The sequence below is a fragment of the Thunnus albacares genome, chromosome 19 (genome assembly GCF_914725855.1).
Source record: "Thunnus albacares chromosome 19, fThuAlb1.1, whole genome shotgun sequence".
Taxonomy (NCBI): Eukaryota; Metazoa; Chordata; class Actinopteri; order Scombriformes; family Scombridae; genus Thunnus; species Thunnus albacares.
In genome coordinates, this window is record NC_058124.1 from 10,077,372 (window position 1) to 10,093,738 (window position 16,367).

Consider the following 16,367-nt stretch of genomic DNA (forward strand, 5'->3'; position numbering starts at 1 on the left):
TATTGTTACATAGTTCATACCTCCACTGAGGTATTCACACAGTGAAGTTCAGATTTTAGATTTGGTACAGGTTTAGATTCAGATCTGGTACCGGGAGAAGAACCCTAACCCTTTTTTGAGGTTTTTCATGTATACAGTACTCATAACAGACCAAGTAACATTTTCAGGGTCCAGAACATGCTTTGTCATTTGTCCTAGTTTTGTTAAAATTTTACCCATGATGAAACTATTACTGCATTGCACAAGATTCCCAAAGCAAACAAGACAACAAAGCTACAGCACAGGCATTAACATTGAAAGTTCACTAAACAGTAAGAGCATAAAAAAACACTTGAGTTCTCTAACCCAGTGAGCAAATTCATTTTTTAAGTATTTATATAAATATATTCTTCTAAATGTCATCGTGTTGTAGCTTGAATGAAATCAAGGGTTTGGAAATAGTGATGTGAATCTTGTAAACAGCTTTAGTTTATCTTTTTGTGCTAAATAAAAGTGTCTATAACTTATGTACAACATCATAAAGACTTGTGTACTTCAAATGAACCACATCTATTTCTGCAGGATAATTAGTGGCAAATGAGTTGTCACAACTCGTTTATAGTTCTTAAGCCACCATTTCATCAACCATTACACGTCGTTTCTTTCTCATGTGTCACTGCTCTAACTTCATAACATGACTGAAGCAGAAATTAGATTGAGCCGGCTTTTTGCTCATTAGCATTGTGGCTGTGTGATGGGTGATTAATCGGGGGCGTCACCGGTCCTGCATACTGCAGCAAAAAACTTTAAAAATAATTCTGTGAAAGTTGTCTGACTGTTAATATTAATTGCCATAACCCACAGTTTCCCTTCAACCCACAGTTTCCCTTCAATCAAATTAGCCCTGACTAATCAAGCTGTTAAAAAATATTTTTTCCCCCCACAGAAGGATCTTTTTAATGCATTTATATTAATTCATTATTTCTATCTCATTCAATTATTGTGTCACTGGCCCCAGTGGCACTGTTGTGGCAAATTAAAGGCAGTTTGCAAAAAGACACATACACACTTTAGCAACGTTGACAACAGTGACAGATCTTCATTAAAATAATAACGCGCTGTTTATGCACCAACTCATTGACATGCACACATGCTCCGTTTATCAGAGAGTGTCTTTGGTAATAATGTGATTATTTGCAAGTGTAATGCAGTACTGAATGCGATGTGGTGAAGGGGGAGTAGGAGATGGGGGAGGGCATGTACGCATGCTGTTAGAAAAAGGATAAAAACAGAAGAACGAGAGTAAAGTGCTGATTGGATAATTGAGCATTTTTTTGTTTTTGGAGCAAAGCCATAACAATAACTGTTCAAACACTGTGCAGGGTCCAACCCTCCTGAGGGACGGGACAATGATTGTTTACGGGCGATTAGGCAAATTGCTAACTAAAAATATGTGTGTTTAGGAACAAACAAGTGAAAGGCTAATGGAGTTGTCAGGGCACACTTTCCAATGGCAAGTTCCCATTAACGACCCTAAGACTATTAAACGGCCCTCAAGACAAATGTTTTAAAGATAACGGGTCAGCCCAAAACTCTGACTACCACATCTTTCTTGCCACCATTTAGTTAATGATGAGGTTAGCATTATTTTAAAGTTCAGATGAGGCTCTTTTTTTGGCCTAAAGGCTGTTCTAATGGGGGAAGCAGCTTATCTTTCATTGGCAACAAGACTTGTAAGTGAGTCTCATGGCAATTTTCATTGGCCAGGCATCATTATTAAAAAGGTCTTCACCTCTACAGAGAAGGTCAACACATTCAGCACTGCTGAAATATCTGAACTTCTTAAGTAAAGTCGTTGAAACTATGTTTTTTCTTAGCAAGTTTTAATGCTTAAAACATAACTACAGTCTTACCTAAAGCAGTAACAGTCAAATGCATCTCAATCGTGATTGTCAGTTTAAAAAATCTTGCATCTTAGATTTGTCAAATAATTTGATTTTATTTGTCAATATTATAATTAAGGTGTAAAAAAAAAAAAAGGCATTTTGGTAACAATGTTAAACCATTTAAGGAGGTGTGTGGGCACATATTTTAGTCATGATGTTAGGCTAAAATATTATGCAATGAATTTGATGCTACTTGTAAAGATGCAAAATCCTAAAGTGATGAAATGGAATGTGAGACAAAGTTTGTAACAAAGTTTTAGACAAAAACCTCAAGAGCAGTGAGCATATTAATCATGTAGGGTCGCCAGTTTGCATAGGTGAATTCCTCATTGGGAAATGTAATGTCAGGGCTGGTAGCACTCCTGGGAACTGGGTAGGAATTTGTTATGGCCACTAATGCAACTGATTGGACAGTTCATTTGCATATATTTACAATGGCTATATTTAAATCTTCTGCTCTTACTGAAATGAAAAAGATTTAGAGCAGATAAGCAATGTATTTTTTGAAAAAGGCACCCTCTAGCCTCAGTGTTTTTTTCCTCTTCAGCCTGCAAGTCATGTTTGATGATACTTTAAACAAATGTCGGCGGAAAATAAAATACACCTCAAGCCAAGAGATGATGTCTAGAAATAGACCCTGTGATCATGGAAATCAAACAAAGGACATGCTGAAGGCTCAAGAATATGCAGAGGCAATAATTCAGATTTTATCAGTATTTTTAAAAAAGTAATAGATATGTCCACTATGGTATCTACTAATCATAGGACGTAATTTTCTCATCCTCAAACGCAGAGAGCAGCAGAGACAGTAAGAGCTAAAAGAATGCAGAGTATTACATTATTGAGGCTGCATGAAACTATCTAAGATAGGTAACCTTGAGTGAAAAAAGAGATAGTTTTGTTGAACATAAAAAATGGACAAGAGAAATTGAGGGATAAAGTAGCTGAATAAGAAGTTCTACAGGCAGTTCCTTCAACGTTTTGTGAATATGGTCATTCACTTTCTTGAAAAACTCACAGTTCGGATCGGATCACAGATTTGAGTCACAGATCGGATCATTTTCGGATCAGCAAAAAAAAAAAAAAAGGGGAGGGGGGGATAAAACTTTTCCTTCCATATATTCTGTAAAACACTTACAGCAAGGAACTTTTGGTCATAAATGAAAATATTCAAGATGTACAATGTTTAAATGAAATCTTAAAATATATAAAATATTCAAAGCTCAATTGTTAAATTAAATTATAAAATGAGGCCGTCCTCCTTTAAACATAGTAGTGAATGAAACTTCATCAAAACTTGATGATAACTTACAAATATGAACACACGTCTTGTCCTGCAGCCAGCTTGTTGAATGAACCACCAAACAAACATTCACCTGGGAAAAGTGCACCGCTAATGTCAGTTAGCAGCTAGATAACTAATTAATGTGCTGCAGCTAAGCAGCTAAACAGCGTGTAAACATACCTGCAGATGTCACTGCGGACCCGTTAGATGCTGGTTTGGTAATTGCACTTCAAAATCCCTGTTAGTGACATGCTGTCTGTCAATGAATTTTACTTACAGAAGTTTGTTTACTTGGTCTTCAATGAGACATTAAATTTTATAGTTAATCCGTGGTTCACATGTGTACCGAATCGTGGGGGGGCGATCCGTACGGATCACGGATCAACTACGTTCCGTTACACCACTAGAAGACTGATAGCACTCTCATGTCCATATGGTAAATATGAAACTACAGCCAGCACCTAGTTAGTTTAGTTAAGCACACAGACTGGAAACAGGGAGAATCAGTTACACACTGATATATATACACTGATTATAACATGTTTTTAATTTTTTTTTTCTTTAAATTACTATCAGCCCATACCTAGCTACTGTATTTTGTTTAAACTCTCAAAAATCCAAATCCACTATTCATCTGGCTATTATTTTTACACATTTTTAGTTTTTAGTCTTACCTTTAGCAAGAACCAAGCTAGCTGTGTCCCTGTTTCCAATCATCCCTTTACCAAGAATGCAAATTACTCACCAGGAAAACACATATGAAAACCATCCATCCAGATGCTGCTACTGTTGAATGATACTGACATAGTATGTGACATAGTTCAAACTCAGAAAACTCCAACTTTGAGTGCAGGACAGCACCCAATAACATAATAGTCTAAGACACACATTGCATGGGGAGTTAGGCACTGATGCCCACTTGCCTCATATTATTTTAAATGTCTCAGTGTCGGGGAAAAAAATAACTGAGAAAAGGTGCAGCCATATTCAAAAGCAATACTTTTGCTATCATGGTCTTACATTGTCTGTCTCTGAAGGTGTGTGTGTGTGTGTGTAAGGGCTATTCTAAGGGCCGGCCTCTGTATTATCTAGAGCATGAGCCTGGGGTAAGATGGGGTAATGTTATAAAAATGCCATGCAACATTAATGAACGTGGGCGGCAGGGTTTGTTATATTTGTGGTGGCTGCAGATGGTAAGTCAGAGCAGCATGAGTACGGGAGACTTAACACTGAGATTTTTTTGTGCCATTAAAGAAAGTAAATCCTTTCACTACTCCTGAACAAGATGGCTCTGTATAAGCATGACACAGACAGACATATACCGCCTTTGTACTCAGGAATAATACGAAAAATAGAAAAAAAAAAACCCAGACAAAACATGCACACACAGAAACACAGCAGACTAATCCATGAGCAGTGCAGTCTTGACAGTAACGACAAGGCACTCAGTTTGGGTGAACACGCTCTTATAGGCACACTCAATATTATGGCATTTTGACAAACAGCCTGCCAAAACTGGTCTGTCCACAGAGGGGGACATGAGCCAGCAGAAAGTGCTCAAAGGCAGTGTCCTCCTCCGGGGGTTAAATCTGCTCAATGTCCTGGAAGGCTACACAACTTCAAGGACAAGCCTCCGTCAGAGTACAATGGGTACATTGGCTGCTCCTGTCACGCTGAACTTTCAACATTGTTGTGGATGAATCCATGACCCAAAATTAGAGTTTTGCGTCGGAGGGAGGGTGTGATAAGCTGATGAGGTAGTTATCAGAAAATAGAGTCAAATTAGGGCTTTTCACTGGAGCTGTAATTTTACATGGACCGCTTAATCGCTAATCTGGGAAGGCTGCAGTGTTTTGTAGCGTCTCGTCCAAGTCTCTGATGATTTGAATGCACTGTGCACGTGTTTGTGTGTGTGTGGCAGTGTCTATACCTATTGATCCAACAATTTATGTTTTTCTATAATCAGGAAAATGTGAGGATATGCCAGTTGCCATGACAAAACATATAATAGTGAAAAAAATATTTTAGATCCAATTGTCAACTAAGCTGTAAGGCTTAAAAAACTGTAATTATTTCATTTGTATATATTTTAGTCGATGTATTTTCAGCTCTTTTGACAGTATGTTTATTCTTAGATAGGGATAATCAGGGGAGGCAACACTCAAACATGAAGCAGGATAATTTTCATGTAAAACTAAGTGCATCATTCCTTTAAAAAAACAAAATAATATGACAGCAGTAGTGATTTTCAGGCTTTTGGCACTCAGTAAAACATTTGAATATTCTTTCTAGCGCTGTAAAACTCAAATACCGTATGATGAAAATTCCTCTCATCAATCTGATCAAACTGGGGGTTAATTTGAATAGCAAAACAAGTTCTGATTAAACAGGAAAAAGTTGCTTTTTGACAGTAGAAAAGAAAATTTGGTAAACACATTTTTATCCCCATCTCATCCTCCCCCCTTCCTCAGCCCTCACCGATGCAGATCATTCCTGCTGAGTGCAGATATTTGGGCTTGTTTGTTATGGTTGAAGTGTATCACTCACTGAGCTGCATCACATGAATTAATGATGAATGAAAGGAGAGATCGGAAGAGGAAGAGAGAGTCGTGGGGGGCAGAGAGCCGCGGAGAAACGACAGAGAGATGGACAGGAGACAGAAACGTGAGTCAGACATTAGTGAGAGACATTAGAAGAGGCTCATCTTTAGAGACAAAATGAGAAAAAGGATTGGAGAGAGAATGAGACATGGTTTTATCTTCTCCGGTTGTTTTGTGGCGGAATAATCATGGAACTCATTTGATTACAAGTGCCTCATTGAAAAACATGGGTTTTCATAAGTGTGCAGCCAAATGCTTCAATCACAACCGCATGGCATTTTGTTACTGGGGGTTTGTAATGAGGACTAACTTCATGTCTGGATGATTCATCTCATCAGACGTAGTGCCGGGCATTCTTACACTTATGGGTGATTCTTTCATTTGGAGTCAGTTCCAGAAAATGAATCAAACTTTTGTTGTTTCTGCATTCTGTTCATTCCTTATAACTTCTTGATGACATATGTGTTGTATACTGCCACACAGAAGTCAGATCATACTAATTTCATCATTATGATAAATTAACCATGAGGGTCAATGGTCACGGAAATATCTGACAACTTGCACATGTGCTTGATTTAGGGGTCTCTTGTTTTTATTTCTAGTGCACATGGGTCATATGTGGGGCTGGAACGACGTGTCGATGTACTGTAATTGATTATGTCGATTATGTAAATACAGCAAATTGCATGGAATGTGTCAATGCGCTGTACTGTTTACATTCATGCACCAATTATGGCGGCTCCTGCTCCCGGGCATGCTGAAAATGAGACATTATCCCAAAAAACCCAAACCTGATTGTCAGGTGGAGATTCTTAAACAGAGACCCAATAAAATGGTGCTCTGCATGCTTTGTAACACTGAGATGGCCTACCACAGCAGTTCAACTGCTATGCACACGCATCTCAAAAGATAACATCCTGGGGCTTTCCAACCTCAAAAACGTGAACGCAGCTTAAGTATTTGGACTATTACAGTGAGTTTTGTCTGATTACTGGTTGGTAGCCAATGCCCGGGAGTCGTTGTTGTGTCCTTATCTGTTGTGTTTCAGAAAAGAACTCAACGATGACTCCCTAGAGCTGATGATAATGGCTAGTATGGCAATGCTGCTTTCCAGCACATTTGCAAGTTGTAGGCATAAGCAGTTTGTTTATGTGCATATAGACCTATAAAACCAAACAACGTAGATTTCCATTTGCATTACACTGTTAGTCGGCGTAAGCAACCTTTGTAGATAAATAATACAAATGCATTTCTGATTACAATCGGCAGTAGCCATTGAAGTAAATCATACTGAACACTATCTACGGTAATTAATGGCAGAATATAGTAAACAATTTTCCTAATTAGGGTTTACAAAAAAACACTTGGTAAGGGTAATGGAAAGATCACATTTTGAGTTAAAATGATCACATAGATATTAAGGGTAAAAAAAACTCCAGGGCGAGTGTGTATTTGTGGAGCAGTAGCAGCCCCCAGGACCTACAGGACGGACACAAAGCTTTGGCAACATGCTCACAGCTGTTGTGTTCACTGTAGCTGTCGACATGAACACAAACAAGACACTGGAGGTTTTCTGTGAATAATACAGATCTGGAGTGTTTTGGGGTCAGTTTAATAGTGAATAATGAGGGAACAAGTGAAAGATAATTTATCAGTTGTACTCATCCTCAATTCAGTCCGTTATAGTTAAGCTACAGAGAAAAACTCTTATTAGTTTACAGTCAGCAAGTCGGGCGCTTAGAAAGCTATAAATACATTTAATTATCAAAACCTGTTTGCTTATGTGTGATCACCTGATATTCCTTTAAAACATAGTGAGTACCTTTTAGAAAAAGAGTATAACCAACCCCTGCAATATAAACGATTAAAAAAAACATGAACAAAATTAAATTGGTAAATTTGACTTTTGGTTTTCCACATTTGAAATATTTAGAGCTCTTAAATGTAGAACAGGGATCACAGTTCTCCTACTACTTTAATTGGCCGGTTTGCATTTGTATAGCTTTCAGCATTATCATTTCCATGTGAAAGCTGACTTTCCTAGCTGTGGTAGTGGAGCTCGTCAGAGGGGAGGGTCTAAAGAGAAGAACATGAGATAGGTCTGACACTTTCATGAGACAAATCTGAGAAGTATGACCCCTAAGAGATCTTATCATTGTCTCCTCCTTGTCTGATTTATTTCTCTTAAATGTCCAGCTGAAGCTATGTATGAGAGGGTAGCATGAGCATGAGCCAATTAATTAGCTGTAGTAATTAAAATCAGAAATACTTTATTGATCCGGAGGAAACAGGGTTATGTTACAGTTGCTTACATTCTAGAAGAAAAATATATATAAGCATAGAGAATTTATAAGAAAAATAGACCCCAGTGAATGTGCAATGATATCCATCTTCCACAAGCAGCCAAAACCTGGCCATTAAGCCATTAGCTGAGTAGCTTTGTCTGTCAGCCCAGATTCAGTCGTCTCTGTATTGAGAGCTGAAATGTTTCAGCATTTATTTGAGCTGTTTATCGTCTCCAATCTTTCCATCGCTGTTCTGACGCTCAGTTTTTTTCTGACTGCTGAGCTCCTATGAAACTCACAAGTCAGAGAGCATGTTGTTACTATGACAACCCACAACTGTGATTAATTTTATCATTCTTTTAATTTATACAGGAGTCAACATTTTATTATTGACATGCTGTTAATATTATTTTTATTTTATCCTTAGTTGTGTCACATCTTGTCAAGTGGGTTTAGATATGAGTGCTGCAACCTAATCTTGGATTACATTTCACAGAGATATCACAGCTGACGATGGTTTACAGGTCCGTGTAAGGAGTTAATGTTATGGATACTATAAAGAGCCGCACAGCCGTCGTAATGGTCACGTGAAATGACAGCTGTTCTGGCTGCTGGAGAACCTCGCCGGTGCTACAAAATCTGTGAACCGGCATTTTTTATTTTCCGTTTGTTTCATTGGCAGCTGTACAGACTGGTGCAGCAGACATCACGTTGATATGAAAACAGCTGGTTCAGGGCGTGTCTTCATCCATTTATGGATCATCATGGGAGTGGAAATTAGGCTTGTGCACGTGAGCCCAGTTTCACAATGACTGAGATTTATAAAACAGAACCATACACACAGCTTTATAGAAATAGAATAGAATATAGAAAAGAATGCGGGTGCATATATACGTTGCTTTGTGCATACACACAGTTTTAGTCATGAATCTACACAGAGTTTTAGGCATCTGGCCCCTGATGTTAATGAACTTGCCGCTGCTGTTCCACATGTGTAAATGCACACATCACTCTCAATTTAAAGATGCACTTAACGTTATAAACACCAGAGACAGCTACAGGAACCACTCCACTCACTGTAAAAATAACTTTGCTGACATTATCTTATAATACACCCACCGTCTGTATGCGTCTTGTTATATGCAGCACCATATTTCTCCCCCTCCCTCCGATGCTCCACTTTAAGTTCTGCTCTATTACATTGAAATACCAGTTTTGAGGAGTAGAAATATGCAGGGCTGTGCTCAAAACATTCAAGCTGAAGCAGTGGCAGCCCACAGGACCCACAGGACAGACCCAAAGCTTTGGCACCACGCTCACAGCTGTTTTTCACTGTTGCTGAAAATGAACACAAATGAGACGCAGCAGGTTTTCTGTGAATGATACACATCAATTGTGTTTTGGAGTCAGTTTAACTCTGAATATTGAGGAAAACAAATCAGCTTTCTTCCAGGCTGCTGCAGCACATGAGATGACTTGAAGATGGGAGCTGGAGAGCACAGATGATGCACAAAATGTATGCATTACTGCAGCTGCCTTTGACCCAAGATTTCACAAACTAAATTTCCTGCCAGCAGAGTAGAACCCAAAAGTGCAAGTCCAAGTTCAAGCTCTTGCACTGCAAGCAAAACGAAGGGAGAGAGAGGAAACACTCAGCAAGTGCCAAACTACCAGTTTCAGAGGCGAGGCTGGTGTCTCTGCTGGACACTTCGCTTGGCTCACATTCAGATGAACACGGCAACAGTGAGGAAGACAATGCACATGTTCAAGATGATGATACTAAAGGCCAATTCTTGCTTTCTGCGCTCCGCGGACAGCTGTGGACTTGCACGCAGACTGCAGACACGCTCGCGGTTCCATTCATACTTTTTTCGGAGGTCCATGGACACAGACACATTCCACATGTGCCCACTAGTAAACATGATTGCAGTGTGATAACTTTCCAGAGGTGTAAAATCAAGTCTGTGACTATTACAAACTGCTGTGCTGTGTTTTTCTGATGCGCCTTTAAACGCACTTTAAAACATGCCCACATCAACACAGCCCCTTGTATTGTTTTACACAGGACTGTTTTCAGTCTGAATGCAGCTGAGAAGTTCCTGTATGTTGCTGAACGACAAGAAGAGGTTGAAAAAAGAAAAGTGACAGCTTAATGAGAAGAGGAATACAGTACATACATACAGTAGATGAGACAGGCATTCCTGTGTGCTTTTCTAGCACATGCGCAGTTGGCATGTACAGTCTTCATGGTCACAAATTTTGGGCTGCGTTGAGACATCCGCAGAGGGATCTGCATGGACGGGTGGATGGCAAAATTTAGGTCATGTGGATGTCACGTGAACGTCACACGGATGTGGAAAGTGTGAATTGGCTTTTACAGTGAAATGGTTAGGAATGAGGTACTGATATACTTTGGAGAACAGCCTATCCCAAAGGATGAGAACCTGCTCAAATGGTGGAAGGAAAATGAAGCAAGGTTTCTGACTTTCTCACTAACCCCATCTGAGCGCCCCTTCTCAGCTGCAGGGAACATCGTGACTAAGATGACACATAGACATGCTTACGTACATTCCGCCACTGTTATGCTAATTGAACTCTTGCTGTCCCTTTAGTGTTGAGAAAAGTTCTGTATTGAGATCAGTGCTGATTCAGATTTTTTTAGAACCTCTTTTGAACATTTAGCCTACTTGAACTGATCAACATTTCAATTACTGCACTTATTATGTTAGGCTGAATTTATGTTGGACTGGTGGACATTTTTATTTCTGATAAATGCCTTTTAATTCTAATTTTTATTTATAAAATAAGTATTTTTATGAAAAAATGCTTGAAAAAAGATTGAAAGATTAATGGTAGAAGTTCAGAAAATCAGAAAATAATCAATAGATTAATTGAAAAAATAATTAGTAGTAATAATAGATTAAATCAATAAAAAAAATAATTGTTTATTGCAGCCTTAGTCATATGCAGTGGTTAGGTTTACACATTTTCTGATGTTATTATTATTATTTCTACCTTTTATGATGATCCAAGCATGATTCATTTTGGAATTGTGTTTTTAGGACTTATGTGTGTTAGGCAAAAACTTGGAAATGGAAAAGAACAAAAGTACATTTTAGGTCAATATACATGTAATATAAACATGGTCTCATAACAATTAAGTTTTTGCAATTTGTTGTATAATCACATTTTTAGAAAACACATTTTGGAAGAAGCAATGAAGCAGTACATTACATTTTTTAACATAATGAGGACCATTTTTAATTAAGTATCTGCAAAGTTGGAAAAAGGTCCATACTGAACAGAACTTTCACTGACAATGTATTTCCCTTGTTTTCTCTATATGATAAGCTTGTGGCAATTACAGCAGGATTAATGTGTTTATTGGCATTTCTAAGCAACTCAAAGCACTTGGTTAAGCTTTGGGAAAGTTAACTTTGTGAAAAATTGAAATGTCAGCCTCAACTTGAAGAAAGAACAAGACAGGACATTTTAATGTTTTCAGTATGTAACTAAAACCATATGTTTGCCTGACCTAGAGTCAAGTATTTTAGCATATGGGTCCTGTAGCCTACATGAATGCCTCTTTCCAAAAAGTGCTATCTTAATCTAACTGGGTATGGAAAGACCCAAGCATAAACCACAATATGTGTACATAGTCAAAAGTACACTAAAAAGTTTGTTACAACACCACAAACAATGTTGTTTAATTAACCCATAAAATATCAACCCTGTTCCAATTCAGAACTCAATCTGCATATCTTGTACTCACTTCAGTGAAACGTGACTATTCTCATCCATCCCAATTACCATGGCAGCTTCTGAGAGATGTGAAGATTGCCTTTTGCAAAGAAGTAAAAACCATCAGCAAAATCAGAAAATGCCTGATCTGTCTTCCTCTTCAAGTACTATTGTACCATTGTACTATCAAGAATTTTAAGTAATACTTGTGAAATTAATTTATCATCCACCTTTTAGTCAAACATGATTCAGCTAAATAATTTGACTTTAAGTACTCAACAAAGACAAAACACATTAATGTAAATGAGCCAGATTTGGCCAACTGCTGTCACTAAGCAGGATGATGTTGGAAATTTAAGAAAATTATCCACTCTGAAAGAATAAGAGAAAAAAAGGTTGATTAGATCTAGTTGGAGCTGACTCCAATAGTGTCAATGTCATGCACCACTATCAGATTTAAATCCATTCTTAAAACCTTTATGGCACTATGAAGCAATGTCTGTTAACTAAGAGCTTAATAAAGTTTATTATTATGATCATAGCAATATCCTTAAACCAGGGCTCAAGACTAACGGCATCCCATCATCCAGTGGATGGTAGAAAATGTGTTTGGGACAAAAAGAGATCTTCCCCTGGACGCTTCTGGGACAAAAGGGATTTTTAATTTAGGCCTATTTATTTATTTTAAACTAAAATTAAAATAAACTAAATTTATTTTGAACCGAGTGCTGACTACAACAGAGTGTGTCTTCTCATGCTGTTACCATAGTTACTATCACTGGCTGGCTACTCAGTGCGAGACCTGAAATATTCCTGTGGTACCGGTCCGTCTATCCCCTCAGACGGCTTGCTAGCAGGACCTTGCAAATATGTTGCGCTGGTTAAACAAAACACAGCGCTACCCTGAATGTGTGTGAGTATATTAGCTAAAGCATAGGCTACATTTAGACCATTTCAATATGTTATTGTGATGTTTTTTGTTATAATCTAAGCCTTAAACACTTACAACAACAAACATAGCTTGTATGAGGACAGTAGTGATGCACAGATCGCAGTTATATCCACAGGCATGGGTCGGGCAGGTTGGGTCATAAAAATTAACATTCTGATTAATAGCGGATGGGTCGCAGGTGGTAAAATAATACATCATTAATGAGGAAAATATTAATTACATTCTCTAAAATGTGAAAATAGCAGAGAGCAGAGCAGAGCTGTGGTCTGCAGCGGACAGCTTCATTTTTCATTACTGACTCACAACTAAGCAACTAACAACAGGGAATACTAAGAAATATACAGACACTAATAACAATTATTTCTACAGTTATAAAAGAGAGATTGCTGGAGAAATTGGTGCACTCAGCATGCTATAACTGTATTGCAAAGGCACAGTTCACCATGGAAACGTATACAATTACTGAAAGCAGCATCTCTAATCTTTAAAGCCTAAATCGTTACAGAAAACACTCATACATCAGCAACAGGGGCGGATTAAGTGATTTGGGGGGCCCCAGGAAAACTCTGTCTTGCTTTACAAAGTAAAGAAACATTTTGATTTTGAGACAGTTTACATTCACTTTGGGACGGTCAAAACTGTTTTTCAGGACAGTTCTAGGACGGTGGTAAATAAAAAAAAAAAAAAGCTAGTCTGGAGCCCTGCTTTAAACTTGAAAACGTTGAGTGACATGACATTTCCAGAATGTCATTCAGTGCAAAGGTTTTAAACACAACTAATGAGAAAGCACTTGTGATAAAGGTCACTTGTTTTGGAAATACTGCAGAGGTTTGGGTTTGAGGATCACACATGCCACTAATCCTTGCCCATGGATTTATAGCCAGTCCTCCCATGTCTCAGTCCCATTTGTAGAAAATAGCCTTTTCAAAAATGTCTGTCATCTTTTATACTTGTTTATTTTATCATTGTGTTGTTGATATTAACATAGCAATACGAAATGCAGGGAAAAAATTAGAGAGAGTGAAAGTCCATGTGAAGCAATAATAAATATGTGTTCTGAGTTTGTCACACAACAGAAAAATGTGTAATTAACCACCCTGCCAAATTTGAAGGATTAAAGAAGTTGCCAAGTATAAAAAATTAGCTTTCAAAAAATAAGCATTATTCTCTGCTCTGAAACACTGGGAGTGCTGAAAGCACGGCCCAACTGAACAACCTCTGAGTTAACAACGCTCATACCAAACTTGCGTACAAATACACAATTTAAAATAGGCCTTATTTGTAGGTTTAAGGCAAGTAACATGAATGATATTTTAAAAATAAAGTAACGTTCGGCACCTATTTTGTAGGTAAATGTGGACTTGTTTGAGTAAAAATTTAACTTAAATGACTAGTTACTAAGCGATCCATCACCAGTAATCATTATGTTAAATTGACGTTTTTTTCCAATGTAGTTTGGTGCATTTAACATTGCTCACTTCTATGGTTATGCTAGTAACCCCTCTATGTCATAGATCCACCATTTCAGGCCCGCCCAGAAGATCTTGAACACAGAAATGGTGAAAAACAGTTAAACACTCTAACGCCACAATTCAGTACTACATAGTTCACAGTCTTTTCACATTTTCAGTAAATATTTTCTAACATGTATAATATGTTTAAAAAGAAATCTCTAATTATCCTTTACAGACTTTAAGAAATGTTCTTTCATTCACACATAGCCTATTCATAGTGAACCTTCACTTATACATATCACTGTAGCCTTTATGAGGTCTGCTCTTCTTTTTGTGTAAAAGTACACCTTGAAAACATTAGCATTAAATAAAACTGAAAAATAACGAGACAATCGTAAAATATAAAAGGAACAGAGTGAACATGCATGAGGAAATAAAATATCCATGTAGAAGGAGGAGGTTACGACCAGGACAAGGATAAATATAATATATTAAAGGTGGGTTTTTAGGCGAGTTTTAAAAAACAAAATGCTAAGTGAAGGGTTATACTGTTGTTGTACTAAATATATTAATATATATACATTTGTGACTGTTGAATCTATCTATTCATATGTAATCAATCTAAACTAGGAAATAATAGTTTCACTAAGTAATCTTAATTCAAGGTCTAAATAGCCTTTTCTGGAGCTTTCACACGTATCTCACAGTCTTCATCAACTGAAGTTAATTAACTTAACTAATTAACTGAATTAATTAACTGACATTGGCTCAGGTGTGATGGAAATGGCTCAGTTGTGTCACATGTTGACAACTGAGCTTCTTCTTCTTCAAAAATTGCTGATGAAGACCGCAAAATGTGGCTGAATATGTACCAGATCCACATCCTAGTGGAAGAGCAGGGAGATGGATCTTGAGTACTTATATATTCTTAAAGGACAGATTCACAATTTTTCAAGTTTATCTTAAAACAATAATCAGGTGCCCATATGAACACTGAAACAGGTTTTATTGGCTGTAATCATTAATTCTGTTCATACTGACCATTAGAAGATCCCCTCCAAATGTGTTTGCAATATAAGTGATGGGGGATAAAATCCACAGTATTCATTTTGAGAAAAAATGTATTTAAGAGTTTATCTAAAGATAAGATAGATAAGAGTTAGTCAAATAAAGTCTTCTTCCAGAGTTACAGTCTTTAGTAAAAAAATTACCTCTTTGTGCCTCGACAGACAGTGTTTTCCTGTTCAGCTGCAGTGGAAGGACAGCAACAAAAATAGAGAATTTAGCATTAAAAAGACAGTAACATTGAAAGATATTGACTTGATTTTACTTTCACTAACACTGAAAGTGAATTATGAAGGTTAATTTGGGCATCTGACTGTCATTTTAGGGTAGACTTAAAAAACTGTAAACTTATGCTTTGCATGGAGCTCTCTCAACCACAGTAGAAAAATGTCCGTCACAGTTTCCTAAAGCCCAGGCTGACTTCCTCAACTGTCTTGTTTTGTCCAACCAACAGTCCAAAGCCCAAAAAGATTCAATTTATTATACAGTGCATACATACAACAAAGAAACACAGCAATCCTCATAATTAAGAAGCTGAAACTTGGTAATGTAGAGCATTATTGCTGGCAACATGACAGAAGCGATTAATCGATTATTAAAACAGTTGCTGATTAATTTGCTGCCAATTTTTTAATTGTTTAATCGACGAAACATTTCAGCTTTAATTAAGATTACTTTCATACAAAAATGATGATGACACCTTTTCTGTTGAGCTAAACAGGAAGGAATTTTTTTATCTTAACTTCATAAAAATATGTCTAGTACAGTATTGTTCACAGAATGAAATGCTGTCCCTGTAATGGAAGAGATCCAACAATGAAACATAAGAATTAAAGATATTACAATATTTATTCTTATTGTCAGAAGAGGTGAGCTTCAAGGACAGAAAACGTTCTCCCTCTTGTCAGTAGCATCCTTAGAATCTCTATTTAAATAGTTGTTGCATTGATGCGAGTGTATGTAAGTTTGAGTGTGAACATTGCCATAAGGCCACTAATCATTGCAGCAGGGATCTATTACCTCAAAGCCTGCTGGGAAAAAACATTCTGCTCAAGACGCA

At 37.4% G+C, this 16,367-nt stretch overlaps 1 long non-coding RNA gene across 7 annotated transcripts in view; it reads right to left on the reverse strand.

Moving 5' to 3' along the window:
* LOC122970511 overlaps window positions 1-16,367 on the reverse strand; it is a 240,315-nt gene that overhangs the window by 205,403 nt on the left and 18,545 nt on the right. The gene's annotated exons all lie outside the window — the stretch shown is intronic.